General features: G+C 37.5%; 1 long non-coding RNA gene across 2 annotated transcripts in view; it reads right to left on the reverse strand.

Moving 5' to 3' along the window:
* The window catches only part of LOC137044851 (uncharacterized), a 50212-nt gene that overhangs the window by 9491 nt on the left and 26112 nt on the right, over positions 1-14609 (reverse strand). The window lies entirely within an intron of this gene.

Below are 14609 nucleotides of genomic sequence, written 5' to 3' on the forward strand. Positions count from 1 at the left end.
ACGGTCTCCTGATTATCTCAATGCGTGACTCAAGTATGATCAGAGAATGAAGCATAACACGTAGCATTAGCGGTAGAGGTCAGTAGAATGTGCCATAAAGGCCAGTTTCTCTTCCATCTGGAGGAAGTCAGTAGATTCCCATCTAGCAGTTAATTATGGATCTTACCGTCACACACCTTTCTAGCTTCTATGATTTGTTATAATTTATTTATTGAGAGTATAGTATGGGTGGATATCAAAGACATATCCAGTACAGGTCAAAATTTTGGAAACATTGCTATATTTTAAGAAGTCTCTTATTCTCAAGCCTGCATTTATTTAATCCAAAATACAGATATAAAATAATAATCATATTGTGAATTATACTTTCAAATATATTTCTGTGATGCAAAGCTGAATTTTCAGCATCATTAATCCAGTCTTAAGTGTCACATGATCCTTTATTCTAATATAATTAATATGATATGCTGATTTGATACTCGGTTATTAATCATGTTGAAAACAGTTGTGCTGCTTAAGATTTTTTTTTTTTGGAACCTGTGATACTTTTCCCCCCAGAATTCATTGATTAATAAAAAAGTAAAAAAGAACAGCATTTATATAAAAAAAAGGAAAACTTTTGAAATATCATTCATCATCACTTTACATCAATTTAACACATCACTTACTGAAAAAAAAAGTATTAATGTCTTAAATGAAAAAAAATTACTGATTTCTTGAAGGGTATTGTAAACTGTCTACTGTCTACAATACTGTAAACTGTATTGTTGAAAAATATTTCTGTTTTAAATAAATGCCGTTTTTTTGTTTTGTTTTTTACTTTATTCAAAGAATCCTGGAAAAAAAATTATTTATTAAAAATATTAAGCAGCACAACTGTTTCCAACATTAATAATACATCATATCTGAATGATGTCTAAAGGGTCGTGTGACACTGAAGACTGGAGTGATAATGCTGATCACAGGAGTCAATTACAAGTATATTCAAATAGAAAACCATTATTTAAAATGTAATATTTCAAATTAGGTTTTTTTGTGTGTATTTTTTTATCAAATAAATGCAGCCTTGATGAGCACGAGACTTCTTTTAAAAATATTTTAAAAAATGTGCAGTAATATATTAAATTGAGATAAAAAAAATTGCATACTGTGCAGAAAATGAAGCCTTTAAGATTTGACATTCATGACAATTATTTTTATTTTGAATATGTTGATAATAAATGATAATTGATCGTCACTTCTGTAATACAAATTGTGTAATAATTTTTTACACTACAGTAATGGGAAAGTGCTTAATTATGTCACAATGCTAAAAAAAAAAAAGGGAAATCATTTTTACGTTTGATTTTTTTTAAATATGATCTGCACATCTTTTGGTCAGTTTTTTTATTTACTCATACATTTAATAAAATATATAATGAGAATCCTGTGACCAAACCTAAAGGTCCGTCTGTGAAAGTCACCAACACACACTCCCATCTGCTGAAGAATGTCTGTCGGCGTTGAACTGATCATTAGTGTGCGGCGCGGCTCTGATCAGCTGTGCTGTCGTATGCGAAGTGTTAACACCAGAGAGAGTTTGTTTTTCGTTTCTATGTATATTTGTTTGTTTTTAGATATACCGGTGCACAAGTAAAAGAGCAACTTGTAGTGCTGGATGTTGTATATTCTCTGTCATGTAATGAACTATTTTAGAGGAAAAATATATTTGAAATATGACTCCAAGATGTATAAATAAATAACCATGAAAGATCTGCATTGCGTGTGATTGCATTCCTAAACCTAGTTCACTAGAACTTTGTCATAAACGCTGCGAATATTATTCAGCGACAGAAGCGAAACACAAGGTTATGGCCTGAAGACGCATCTGTTAATCAAGCACTCGTTCACACGCGCCGCAGGGGTCATTAACACTGACAACCCTGGAAGAAAAACACAATTTACACCACTCGCACAAGGAAGCCATTACTGAAAATTGAAAAATATTTAGTAAAAGCACGCATAGCTGACATGTTATTGTGAAAGGAAAATGTTTTGGTCCTTGCATCTTTTCATTGTATGATTAATTTATCAAATATTTCTTACAGAATTCCTCCAAGATCTACTGTTCTGCACTGCAGTTTATCCAAAATAACTGTAGGAGAACCATCAGAGATCAACTAAATCTAATATTGTATTTATTTCAATAAAATGTACCTTACACACTTATCTATAGGGCACAAATCAGTGAACGTGATTTCATCAAGTACATGTTCCTGGAGCAATATCCCAATTAACCAATCAGATTTGAGGTATAAGTTTAGGCTTTTCATTGTCTTTGCCAGATTATTTTATGGATGCGTTATTGGATGGGAACGTTGATGGGTCGATGAATAATGACAGAATTTATATTTTGGGTGACAATTCAATAAAAGGGCAACCTCTGAGCAATACCATTTCCTTTTGGGGTTCATTTACACACACACACACATACACACAAAATCAGTCAAAAGTTTGAGGACGATAAGATTTTTAAAATGTTTTTAGTCATCTCTTCTGCTCACCATGGCTGCATTTATTTGATCCAAAATAGAGTAAAACAGTAAAACTGAGAAAGGTTATTTTAAATTGTAAAAATATTTCAATTTGAATATATTTAATAAACATTTATATAAAATGCTATTTATTTCTGTGATTCAGCATCATTACTCCAGTCTTCAGTGTGACATGATCCTTCAGAAATTATTCTAATATGATGATTTGATGCTTAAGAAAAAAAATATTTATTATACATTATTATAAATGTTTAAAACAGCTGTGTACATTTTTTCAAGATTATTTAATGAATAGAAAGTTCAAAAGAACAGCATTTATCTGAAATATGAAGTTTTTGTAACATTATAAATGTCTTTACTGTCACTTGATCCATTTAATGCATCCTTAATGCTGCATCATTACATTTAAAACATTACAATTTAAAATACAGTGCCCTCCACAATTATTGGCACCCTTGTTTAAGATGTGGTCGTGGACTTCTAAAAATTCTCCCTTTTTTTTAAAACAACATAGAACTAAAATGCAAAAAAAGAGAAAAATCCAACTTTTCATTTAAGCACATTACTTTGGTGGTAAAAAAAAAACATTTAGGGGGGAAAAAAACAACTTGAAATCATGTGTCCCACTATTATTGGCACCCCTAACAATTCCTCTGAAAAATGTAATATATTTTTTTCAAAATATATTTTTCTGTAGTTGCTAAAGTTGGTTAGGGTATCTAGGAAAATTTAATTAGTAATTCATGAGTTCCTGCTTCCTTGGGGTATAAATATGATGACACAGAGGCCTAATTCTCTTACCCATTTGTCAACATGGCAAAGACAAGAAAACACACCTTTCAAGAAAGGCAGATGTGTGTCGACCTTCATTAGTCAGGCAATGGCTACAAGAAAATAGCCATTTGCCTTAACTTCCACGTATCTAGAGTCAGAGGAATCATTAAGAAGTTTAAAACAACTAAACAGTAACAAACAAGGCTGGACGAGGTCCCAAGTTTATCTGGCCACAACGCATAGTGAGGAAGATGGTAAGTGAAGTAAAAAAAATGTCCTACGCTCACTGTCACAGAATTGCATCAAAGAGTGGAATCTTGGGGTCACAAAGTCTCCAAAACAACCATCAGATGCTCTCTACATGCCAACAAGCTGTTTGGGAGGCATGTAAGGAAAAAGCCTTTTCTCACTAACACTCACAAGCGTAAACGTCTGGAGTTTGCTAAGCGGTACTGGAACTTCAACTGGGATCGTGTGCTTTGGTCAGGTGAGACTAAGATTGAGCTTTTTGGCAACAGACACTCTAAGTGGGTCTGGCGTAAAACAAAAGATTAGTATGCCGGAAAGCACCTCATACCCACCGTGAAGTATGTTGGAGGATCTGTGATGCTGTGGGCCTGTTTCTCTTCCAAAGACCTTGTTAGGTTGCATGGCATTATGAATGCTTTGAACTACCAGGACATTTTAAATAAAAACCTGATGGCCTCTGCCAGAAAGCTGAAGATGGGTCATCATCACCAGGATAATGATCCAAAACATGTGGCAAAATCTACACAAAAATGGTTCAGCAATCACAAACTCAAGGCCCTCCCATGGCCATCTTATTACCCAGACCTTAACCCAATCGAAAACCTGTGGGGCGAGCTAAAGAAGAGAGTGCATGAGAGATGACCCAGGACACTATGATCTAGAAAGATTGTGCAAAGAAGAATAGTCAAAGATCCCTCTCTCCGTGTTCTCCAATCTTGTGAAATGTTATAGGAGAAGATTAAGTGATCTCTTGTTGGGAAAAGGGGGTGGAACAAAGTATTAACATCAGGGGTGCCAATAATTGTGGGACACATGATTTCAAGGTTTTTTTCTTTCCAAATCTGTGATTTTTTTTACCACCAAAGTAATGTACTTAAACGAAAGGTAGGATTTTTCTCTTTTTTTGCATTTTAGTTCTATGTTGTTGTTTTTTTAAAAATGAGAATTTTTAGAAGTCCGTGACCACATCTTAAACAGGGGTGCCAATAATTGTGGAGGGCACTGAATATTCAAAGAGAAAACTGTTTTTAATCTTTAACAATTTCACAATATTACAGCTTTCAATAACGTAAACGCAGGCTTGGTGAGCATTAGAGTGTTCTTTAAAAACATTTAAAAAAATCTTACCTTCTCAAACTTTTGACAGGTAGAGTGTGTGTATGTTTGTATACGTGTATATATATCTCATCTCTTCCACCTCATCTCCTTCTATGGATTCTCATTTGTCCCGATTCTCTCGCTGTCTGTCAGTGCGTCTATATTTACCCATCCTTCCCCTCCTACACACACTCATCCTCCACTCCTGGACTGAGACTACAAACTCCATGACACTTCATCACATGCTAAAGTTTATCCTTAGACACCATCATCATTCTTAGTGCTTGAGAAAGCAGGACATGACAGTACAAGCTGCTTACATGGAAATATGATGTCCTGTCACTAAAAAAAGAAGCAAGAAAACATGCTGCGCATGTCGGGTTACGCTTGACTGAGTTCCAATCGAGGAGTTTAATTGCTGGTCGCTATGCTGCATCAACGCTGCATTCGAACGGAGGGGGAAAAATGAGTGGAGACGCCTCAGTGGCCACAGCATTTCAGAGATGGTTATTAAAGAGCGCTCAAAAACCAGCCAACTGAACTCAATACACGATTTAAGCTCTCGCATCTCTCTATAATCAAGCGCTCGGATGAAAGCACCTCCTGCCCCCTGACAATACCGAACTGCCACATGCTTAACCATCTAAAGACTAATTAGTTCATTTCCACACTAATCCATCTAGTTACCTGGGACACCATCTAAAAACAATTACATTTATTGATATTACAAGTCAAATATTGGAAAAAGACTCAAATGTTTTGTTTCTTTAAAGGTGCTATATGTAAGAATTGTATCTTTCCCTGCCATTAAAGGGATACTTCACTGCTTTTTCATATTAAACTATATTATTCTCTCATCTCAGTGCGTGCACTTAATCGCTCAGTTACACGAATAGTTAAACGATTAATTAAGGTGACACAAAATAAAACATGGTGCTTTTCTAAGCGGATTAAAAAGGAGAACTATAATGTAAGGCGGAATAGCACTTCTGAGAGTACTTCGACTCGGCGCAGTAAAAAGTCCCGGCTGAAACATCCTCCCTCACGTCTCCCCCTCCCTCTCTCATTTCTGTCAATAATGGGGAGGGGGAGACGTGAGGGAGGATGTTTCAGCCGGGACTTTTCAGCTCGTCGTTCAACTATTCGTGTAACTGTATTTAAATAGGGAAACCGTGGAGGTGTTTGGTCGCTTCTAACTTGATCTCTGTTTGGTACCATAGTGAATGAACTGGGCTTAGTGGGCTGAGTGCTAAATGCTATCAGATCGTCACCGCGCGTCAGAGAGATTAAGTGCACACACTGAGACGAGAGGTATGCATTACGGGGCCTTGAATCACGTACGAGTGCGAGCATGAGCAATAAGTTGCCGGCTGCAGTTCACTTAATGGCCACCGGTATCGCTAATAACAAGGGTTTCTGAATAGAGCCGCTTTAATGCTGACGTCATCTTTGTCAATGTTAAAATGTTACTTTATATTAATATTACAAGTTTAATGTGCAGACTGTTATGGTGCATTAAAACAGGGCATATAATATATAATATTAAAGTTATTATTTTTATTTTAATAAAATTCAATTCTGACCATTCTGAATTTTTTTAATTTTAATTTAAATGGTCAGAAATGTATTTTCATTATTGTTTTTAGTTGTCCATTGTTTAACGCATCTTCCTCGATTATAAACCTTGAAAATTAAAGTGCTGATAACCAATTACTGTATAAAAAAATAATACATAAATAACATTTTTAAAAAGAATAAATAAATGAACCATTTACCCAAACAGTCAAACTTATTATAGGACCTAAGCCATAAATGTCTACAAATATGTCATAGCAAAGCATAGACTGGTACAAGAACAAGTCAATTTTTAGTTTTGAGCTTCAAAAAATAAAATAAAAATAGCTCTAGTGAAATGACTACTATAAATGTAAAAATGTATTATTATTTTTCAGTTCTGCTTGGTGCCATTAGTGGAGCAGAAATCACCCACTTCAGCTGTGAAGTGTAGTTATAAAAACTCTCCGTTACACAGTACTAAACAGCTACATTCACATCATTTATATTCCTTTATTTGAGGGGAGACCTAAATGTCAAGTCTTTCTCAATTTAAGTGATATGATGTCCTTTAAAGTTCCTGAAAGTGTAGTTTCTCTCGTAATAGCTTTATTTATAAGGTTTCCTACCTCAGGACGTGTGTTTCCTTCATCCTCTGCAAGGCTGTGATGATTTAAAAGGTTTAATTTAATAGAATGAGAAAATATATCATGCTCACATTACAAATAAATATCAATAAGTTATCAAGCAGTTATTGTCAAGTTTCACACACAATCCACAGAACTAAAATGTTTTACATAGGTCAAAATCAAACCTTTTCTATACACCATCCAAATGAGAACATCAAGGCTTCTCCTTTCTGAATTTAGAGTCATATCCAATAACATTTGCAATTTATAACTGCTGTGCAAACACACCAAGATTTACTCACTCCATTAACTGTAGCCAGTTTGCAAAAAACTGCAACACCCTTTGAGCAAATTTAGGAATATTTTTCTATAAAAGGCTAAACCACACTTCTAATTCTCAATTGTACATGACATTAAAATTATGTTTTGACAAATGAGGTCTTTGTACCTTTAAAACATCCTGCAAGTTTCAGAGCTTAAACCCGTCACTCTCATTATAAACAAAGCTTTTATTTAATCAAGCTCCAAAGATGGCTTGTTTTGATACTGCAGGATCTGTCATGGCACACGAGCAAATACATTTGTGACTTAGTGGTCGACTTAGACGAATAGTTTCACATCATCGCACCACTGGCGTTCAGGTGCTTAACGGCTGACGTTTGCCTACACTGGATGTGAGTCTCTCATTAAAAGCAAACAGAACCCATTATAATCACTGATGCGGTCTACACTATACAGATGTGCATTCAGTTTGACATACTCCACGTGTTTGAGTCGGCAGATAACAGGACAAATGTAAGAGTGAAAGAGCGTTCGCGTTGATGTGTACAGTTTAAACAGCTCATTTATGTATGTACATATTTTGAAAGGATTCCAGTGTCAGAAACTATTAGATAATTTATTTAAATTCCGGCCCGGATTGCGTTGAAGGATTATATTTGTTCAGAGCATTTTACGTAAGAAATTATTTCATAATGTTTTGTCTGTTTAATGTTGCCATTGATAGAAATGTATGACTTTCACTCATATGGTAGGGGGCAGTATTACACATCTTCTGAAAGATTACTGTATTTCCAGATCAAAACACAGGCACAAACAAGCAATTTAATATGAAAGCAGATGTAAAATAAGGCGATCATCAAAATTAAACGGCATATAAATAAATACTGTGGCATTACTAAATGAAATGTATATAGGTGTGTACTACTGGACTCGATCTACTACATCTGTTTCAAGGGGCGTGTCTGCTGTGAGCCGTCAGTCAAAACACCCACTGTTGTGATTGGCTGACATCTTTGCATTTGAAATGAGATTATGTGGCAGAGGGGGCGTGGTTTAGCAGCTGCAGCACTCACTGCCAGTCCAGAGACACGGAGAGCTGGGGAAAGATTGCTGAGAGTGTTATTGTACCGAGTTGTTGAGAGCACAAGTTTGTATCTGAGAGCTCTGAATAAACACAAGTAGGGCTGGGCGATATGGCCAAAAAAAAAAAATCCCAGATTTTTTGCCAAAAAATTCGATTTAGGATTTTAATCGATTTTTTTTTCTTTCTTTTTTTTTCTCCTACTTAAAATCAATCTGCATGCCAAAGAAATTGTTCAAAACAAGTTTTAACTTTATTTTGTTTAGGTAAAATATTTGCGACTTGGTAGAGTGCCTACCTGGGGTGCAAAACTTTCAGCATGTGAATAACCCAGACCATTCCACAGTATAAACCGGCACCATATCTTTTGCAATATACAGTATACATATCAAAGGTTTATTAATTGATATGCAGATCAAATTAACTTTTATTAACAACAGTAATGTGCAAAAATGTATAGGGAAAATTTAAATGTTATGCTATTTAATAATATGCTAATGATATTATTAAATATAGATTACCATTGTTCTTCAATATTCTCACACTCAACTGACCGAGAGCTTCAGTTATTATTAAATGAGCTCTTTACTTGCTTTCTGTGTAACTTAGTTTTTCATGAGACTTGGTGACTTCGTACTTTTCTCCATATATTAGGGAGTGGAAAAGGCTAATCATCAATACGTGCTCTTCTGCTGGTTATAGTGGTGGGCACTGCATATCTTTTTTTAATAAAAAATGCTTGTTTGCCACAAAATGGATTAAACATTAAAAACAATTAACTAAAATACTATTCCTTTCACAAGACCCCTTTAAACGCTTATTTTTACAAACCACATTAAAAATAGCATATTTTGGATATTTAGAGCTTTGAAGTGCTGAAAATAATTGCAGTACGTGTACAAATAAGTGTACGAAACCATTGGAAAGTGCTTGAATTTCAATCTCAAAAGGTTGTACGAATCCTAAGATAAATAATGACAACAATATTAAATCCATGTGGTTTTACTACAGTAAATCCTGGTGAATGTTGGTGATTTGTGACTGAAACCCCTGACCTTCGCTCATGTTGTCTCCACGTCAGCTCTGTTTGATCTGATATCTGTGGTTCATAACAGAATTCTGGGCCGAACGCTTCCTCTAGTTCACAGTAGCGATGTTATTAATTCTGTGGTGAATTTAAACGCTCTCTCACTGGATCTCCAGCGCTGTGTATCGGGTCTGTCACGAGATCGGCCCGCGTATGACCTCGCGCAGCATTCGTTGTCCGCGCAGCTCAAATGAGCGCAGTTCCGTTCAGACTAAACACAATTTGCAGCGGGGTATTGTTAATAGTTTAACCAATGACACTGTTGTTGTTAGACGCTATCCTTGTTGTTTGTGTATCCCTGTGGCACTGGCAAACGCGCGTGGGAGGGCTGAGCCATTACGGGAGCCCAGAGGGAGCGTCGGCGGATTTTAAAGAAAAAAAACGATTTTCATTCACAAAAATCGACATGAAACGACAAACTCGAATTAATCGATAAAATCGATTTATCGCCCAGCCCTAAACACAAGTGAACTCTGCTATGTTATTACTCTGACAAAATGCTTTAACCACAACTAACAACAGACACGACATGAAGCAGAGTCCTGCACGGGTTCAGGTACCCGACGGGTCGACTCGCAAATTTTCCGGAAACAGGTGAAAAACATCCAACTGTGTCGGATACGGGGGCGGGTCAGGTCATGTGCGAACGTAAAAATGTATGCATATTTTTAGGAACACATCTACAAAAATATGTCTGGCCTGTATTTCAAGTTAATCAAATAATTTTAAAATAATATCAGGTTATTTGTGCTCGCGCCGCCACACCCAGGATTCTCTGACTTTCAAAAAAAAAAAAATCAATGCTTCAAGGGGGTCGCACACAGTTCGTACACCGGAGGGGAAGCTCAGCGCAGGACGTGTACATTGTATATGCCACACGTGAGCTCAGTTTTGAATCCACTTCTGACAGAAGAGCTGCACGATGTGGGCATCTGGTAGCACAGGATGAAATCAGTACATTGGCGCTCTGTGGCACGGCAGAATTTTGAACAACTTCCTGAGTCGCCGCGGACAGGCACCGAATGCCGCCGAATGATAAGCATTCGGCTGAATGATAAGTGTTATTCATTATAACGGTAGTTTGGACAAGTGTGCACTGCAGATAAACGTGTGATTGGCAGATCCAAGCATTATAAAGAGAGTTCTTTGATCGCTCTCTGTAGTTTAATCATTTAAATAACAGATTTGTTTCATGCTACTAACAAAAACAACGTGAAGTTGATGGTTTTAGTCACTGGCTTGATTCACGGAGAAGGCCAGCGGCGGGACTGACGGTATTAAACGATTTAGAAAGAAAGTCTGTGTGAACTTAAATGATTAGCTACACATCAGAAATCACTGATCCCAGATCAGGCATTAATGAACACTGTTACTCACTGTTTGTGGCGGTGCTGTCGAATCCATATGGTAAAGCTTGTGCTCACATCGCGACAGATAAACTGAATCCATTCTACTAATTCTCTGAGCGGGTAAAGCAGAGGAAGGAGAGGAAACCTTTCCTGATGACATCATAACAGGAGAATTCAGGATCAGCTCGTCTGAGCTCTCAATTTCTCAGAGGCAGAGAAAGACGCCCAGCACTCGGTTTACACTGATCAAAATTTCTAGCCACTTGGGGACAATATTCAGGCTAGGGGAACTCATATTAATGTTGAAAAACCTCATAAAATGACAATGTCATGCCATGGGACCTTTAAAAATTTATAATTTCATTTAAAATGAAGGTTGAAATTTTTTTTTGTGTAATTTTTTCAAGGAACATTAAAATCAAAAAATCCATGCCATGACCACTTTAACAATAAATGTGCATTATCATTTGCAAACTGTAAAACTGTAAAGGTATGTTGAAATAAAACTGTTTTGAAATGAAACCGGAAGAACTTGGTTGTGCATCTATTATTTGAAGACGGTAAATATGTCAGACAAAGAGCACGTGTTCGTTTTACTGATATAATTTCTGACATTATGTTAGACGGGCAGATCTGCAACAGGAACGGTGCGAAGACGAGACGTCTTAAAACGCTCTACATCAGATCTTTTCACCTTGCCAAAGCACGGCTATGCATATGAAGTGAATGAGACCTCTCTCTCTCTCTCTAGCTTGAGAACTGGTCGCAGGTTTCTAAGGTTTTCTCTCAGAACTTTATTAACAGAGATTTACTCCTGCGAGTCTTTCACGGACCTGACTTGCATCTCAAACACCTTCACTCATTCCCTCGCTGCCTCTAAATGCCCCACTGCAATCGCCCGTGCAGCTCAATTTCACCAACAAATGCGTCTAACAGAGTCTGGTTAGGTGGGCCCTGGTGAGCCGAGGCCCTAAATTGAAGAGGAATTGGGTTTCTAACAAGACTCCAGAGCTCTGGTTAGCTTTGACAAGCCCCTCCGAAAACACAAGTATTAAAGCGCTCCGCGGCTGACATGCACATTAAGACGGGCCACTGTGTTCTGCGGAGGACAAAAGGACCTCGTGGGACAGAACTGGGGCGGCCAGGCAAACTAGAATCTTCTGCGTTATACTTCGTGTTGTTCTGCTTGTTTTTTGTGTAGCGTTTTTCCTCAAAGCAAATTGTGTTGGTTTAGGATTATTATTTAACAGGTCTCGCTCATTCCACCACAACACTCAATTTTCCATAATCATCTTTGGTTAAGCATTTTCATTGCACGTAGTCATTTAGCAGATACTTATCCAAAATGACATGCAAATGAGGAAAAGCACAAGCAATTCATCATACAGAACAGAAATATGCTCTGGGCACTTAAAAGGTATTAATTATAACTTGTACATCCTGCTCATTGTATTGCCATCATTTATTAAATAAAAAACTAAAGAGCATCACTACTAAGCGATGGATTGACAGTAAGTTCATTGGCGAAACTGCCAAAATGTGTTTTTTTCTTACCCTGATTCATTATGGTACAAGTGTATATATTTTAGGCCATGAAATGAGGCTTCCCCAGGCACTTTTTAGCCAAGAAAATCATCATCAAAATAGAGTCAGACATGAAAGCTACGCTGCAACGACTACTGTTGGAAAATGATACCTCAGTTGTGCTCACCGAAATTATAGGGCAATCTGAAGCAGAGTCCAGCACGGGGTCGGCTACTCGCAAATTTAGCTGAAACAGGTATAAAACATCCAACTGTGTCGGGTGTGGGTCGAGTCAGAAAAGGGGGAAACACGGGTCTAACACGGGTTTAAAACAGTCACATGCGAACGTAAAAATAGAAGCATCTTTTTAGGAACACATCTACAAAAATATTTCTTGTCTGTATTTCAAGTTAATAAAATAATTTCAAAACAATATCAGGTTATTTGTGCTCGCGCCACCACGCACACTCCCATGATTCTCTCAGTTAAGCCTACATGCACAGTCCAGTCTAACCTAATTTATGATTTGCAATGTGCATACATAACTGGACTTTTCTTTCATTTAACGTAGCACCTACACTGTTGTTAATTGTTTAATTTAACACTGTTAAGTATGTGTGGTGTACAGGGTGTGTTTGAATTCGAAATTGTCAGATGTATGCTAAGCTAGAGTAGACGAAACTGTGTGGCAGCAGAGATAGTAATGTAGCCGCGTCTCGCGTCTGTTGGATAAAGCTGGTAAAATGCTTAGCTATGTTCTTCACAATGCAGCATTTTGACAGCTTCGGCTAAAGTGGTCCTTGTATTAAAGGGTTAGTTCACCCAAAAATGTAATTTATGTCATTAATGTCGTTCCACACCCGTAAGACCTCCGTTCATCTTCGGAACACAGTTTAAGATATTTTATATTTGAGGTTTGAAGACAAACGTGGAGGAGAAGACAATGCTGAATAAAGTCGTAGTTTTTGTGATTTTTGGACCAAAATGTATTTTCGATGCTTCAAGAGATTCTAACTAACCAACTGATGTCACATATGGACTACTTTGATGATGTTTTTAGTCCCTTTCTGGACATGGACAGTATAGTGTGCATACACTTGGATACGCTCTCGGACTAAATATAAAAAATCTTAAACTGTGTTCTGAAGATGAACGGAGGTCTTACGGGTGTGGAACGACATTAGGGTGAGACATTAATGACATCAATTTCATTTTTGGGTGAACAAACCCTTTAATGGTGGTGTAATTACTTTTGTATGACCTGGCAATAAATGTGTATATAATGTTATATGCTAAACTGATTTTATTTCGGGTGCGGGTCGGGTGTCGGTTCTATTTTAAGCAGGTCGGGTAGGGTGCATAATTTTAATTAGTGCTCCCGTCTGAAAACGGGTCGGATGTGGTTTAACGCACCCTGGGTATGGGTGGGTGCGGATTTACAAAATCGGACCCGTGCAGGACTCTAGTCTGAAGTAACTAAAAAGACGACATGAAAACGGCAAAAACTGCAGGACATTTACTGCGTGTGTGTGTGTGCGTGCCTGTGTTTGCATAGATGATTTACGTGGAATTGAATGTGTGCATCGTTATTATATTGAACTAAAAGCCATCTTAAACAAAAACAACATTTTCGGTTTTTATTCAACAGGGCATGGGCATGCTGTGATACATACTGAATATTTTACTGTAACTGACAGATTCTGGCCAAAAAAACAACACAGGAGTGGGAGGGAATGGAAGTCATTCTTCTGGGATTGGGATGGGGATGTTCCCCAGTTTTTTTCGTGGGATTGGGATGGGACAGATTTTTTTGTGTGGGAGTGGGATTTGAAAATCCACTCCCGTGTCAACCTCTAATTGCATCGCCCATTGCACTGGTTGTGTCACTGACATTACTAAATGAGGCCAGGAATGCTTCCAGAAACCACTGTCGGTAAACAATCCGCTGTAACATCTGCAGATGCCAACTAAAGCTCTATCATGCAAAAAGGAAGCCATATGTGGACATGGTCCAGAAGCGCCGTCGTGTCCTGTGGGTCAAGGATTATTTCAAATGGACTATTTCAAAGAGGAAAAATGTTCTATGGTCAAACAAATTTGACATTCTTGTAGGAAATCACGGACAGCGTGTCCTCCAGGCTAAAGAGCAGGGAGACCTTCCAGCGTGTTATCAGCGTTCAGTTCAAAAGCCAGCATCTCTGATGGTATGGGGGTGCATAAGTGCATACAGTATGGGCAGCTTGCATGTTTTGGAAGGCACTATGAATGCTAAAAGGTATAAAGGTTTAAGAGCAACATATGCTGCTCTCCAGATGTCTATTTCAGAGAAGGCCATGTGTATTTCAGCAGGACAATGCAAAACAACACACTGCAGCTATTACAACAGCATGGCCGTCGTAGAGGAGTCTGACCAAAGCAAACAGGAGAGCATAAAGAGACCATACAATT

Source organism: Pseudorasbora parva, chromosome 17, assembly GCF_024679245.1.
Source record: "Pseudorasbora parva isolate DD20220531a chromosome 17, ASM2467924v1, whole genome shotgun sequence".
NCBI lineage: Eukaryota > Metazoa > Chordata > Actinopteri > Cypriniformes > Gobionidae > Pseudorasbora > Pseudorasbora parva.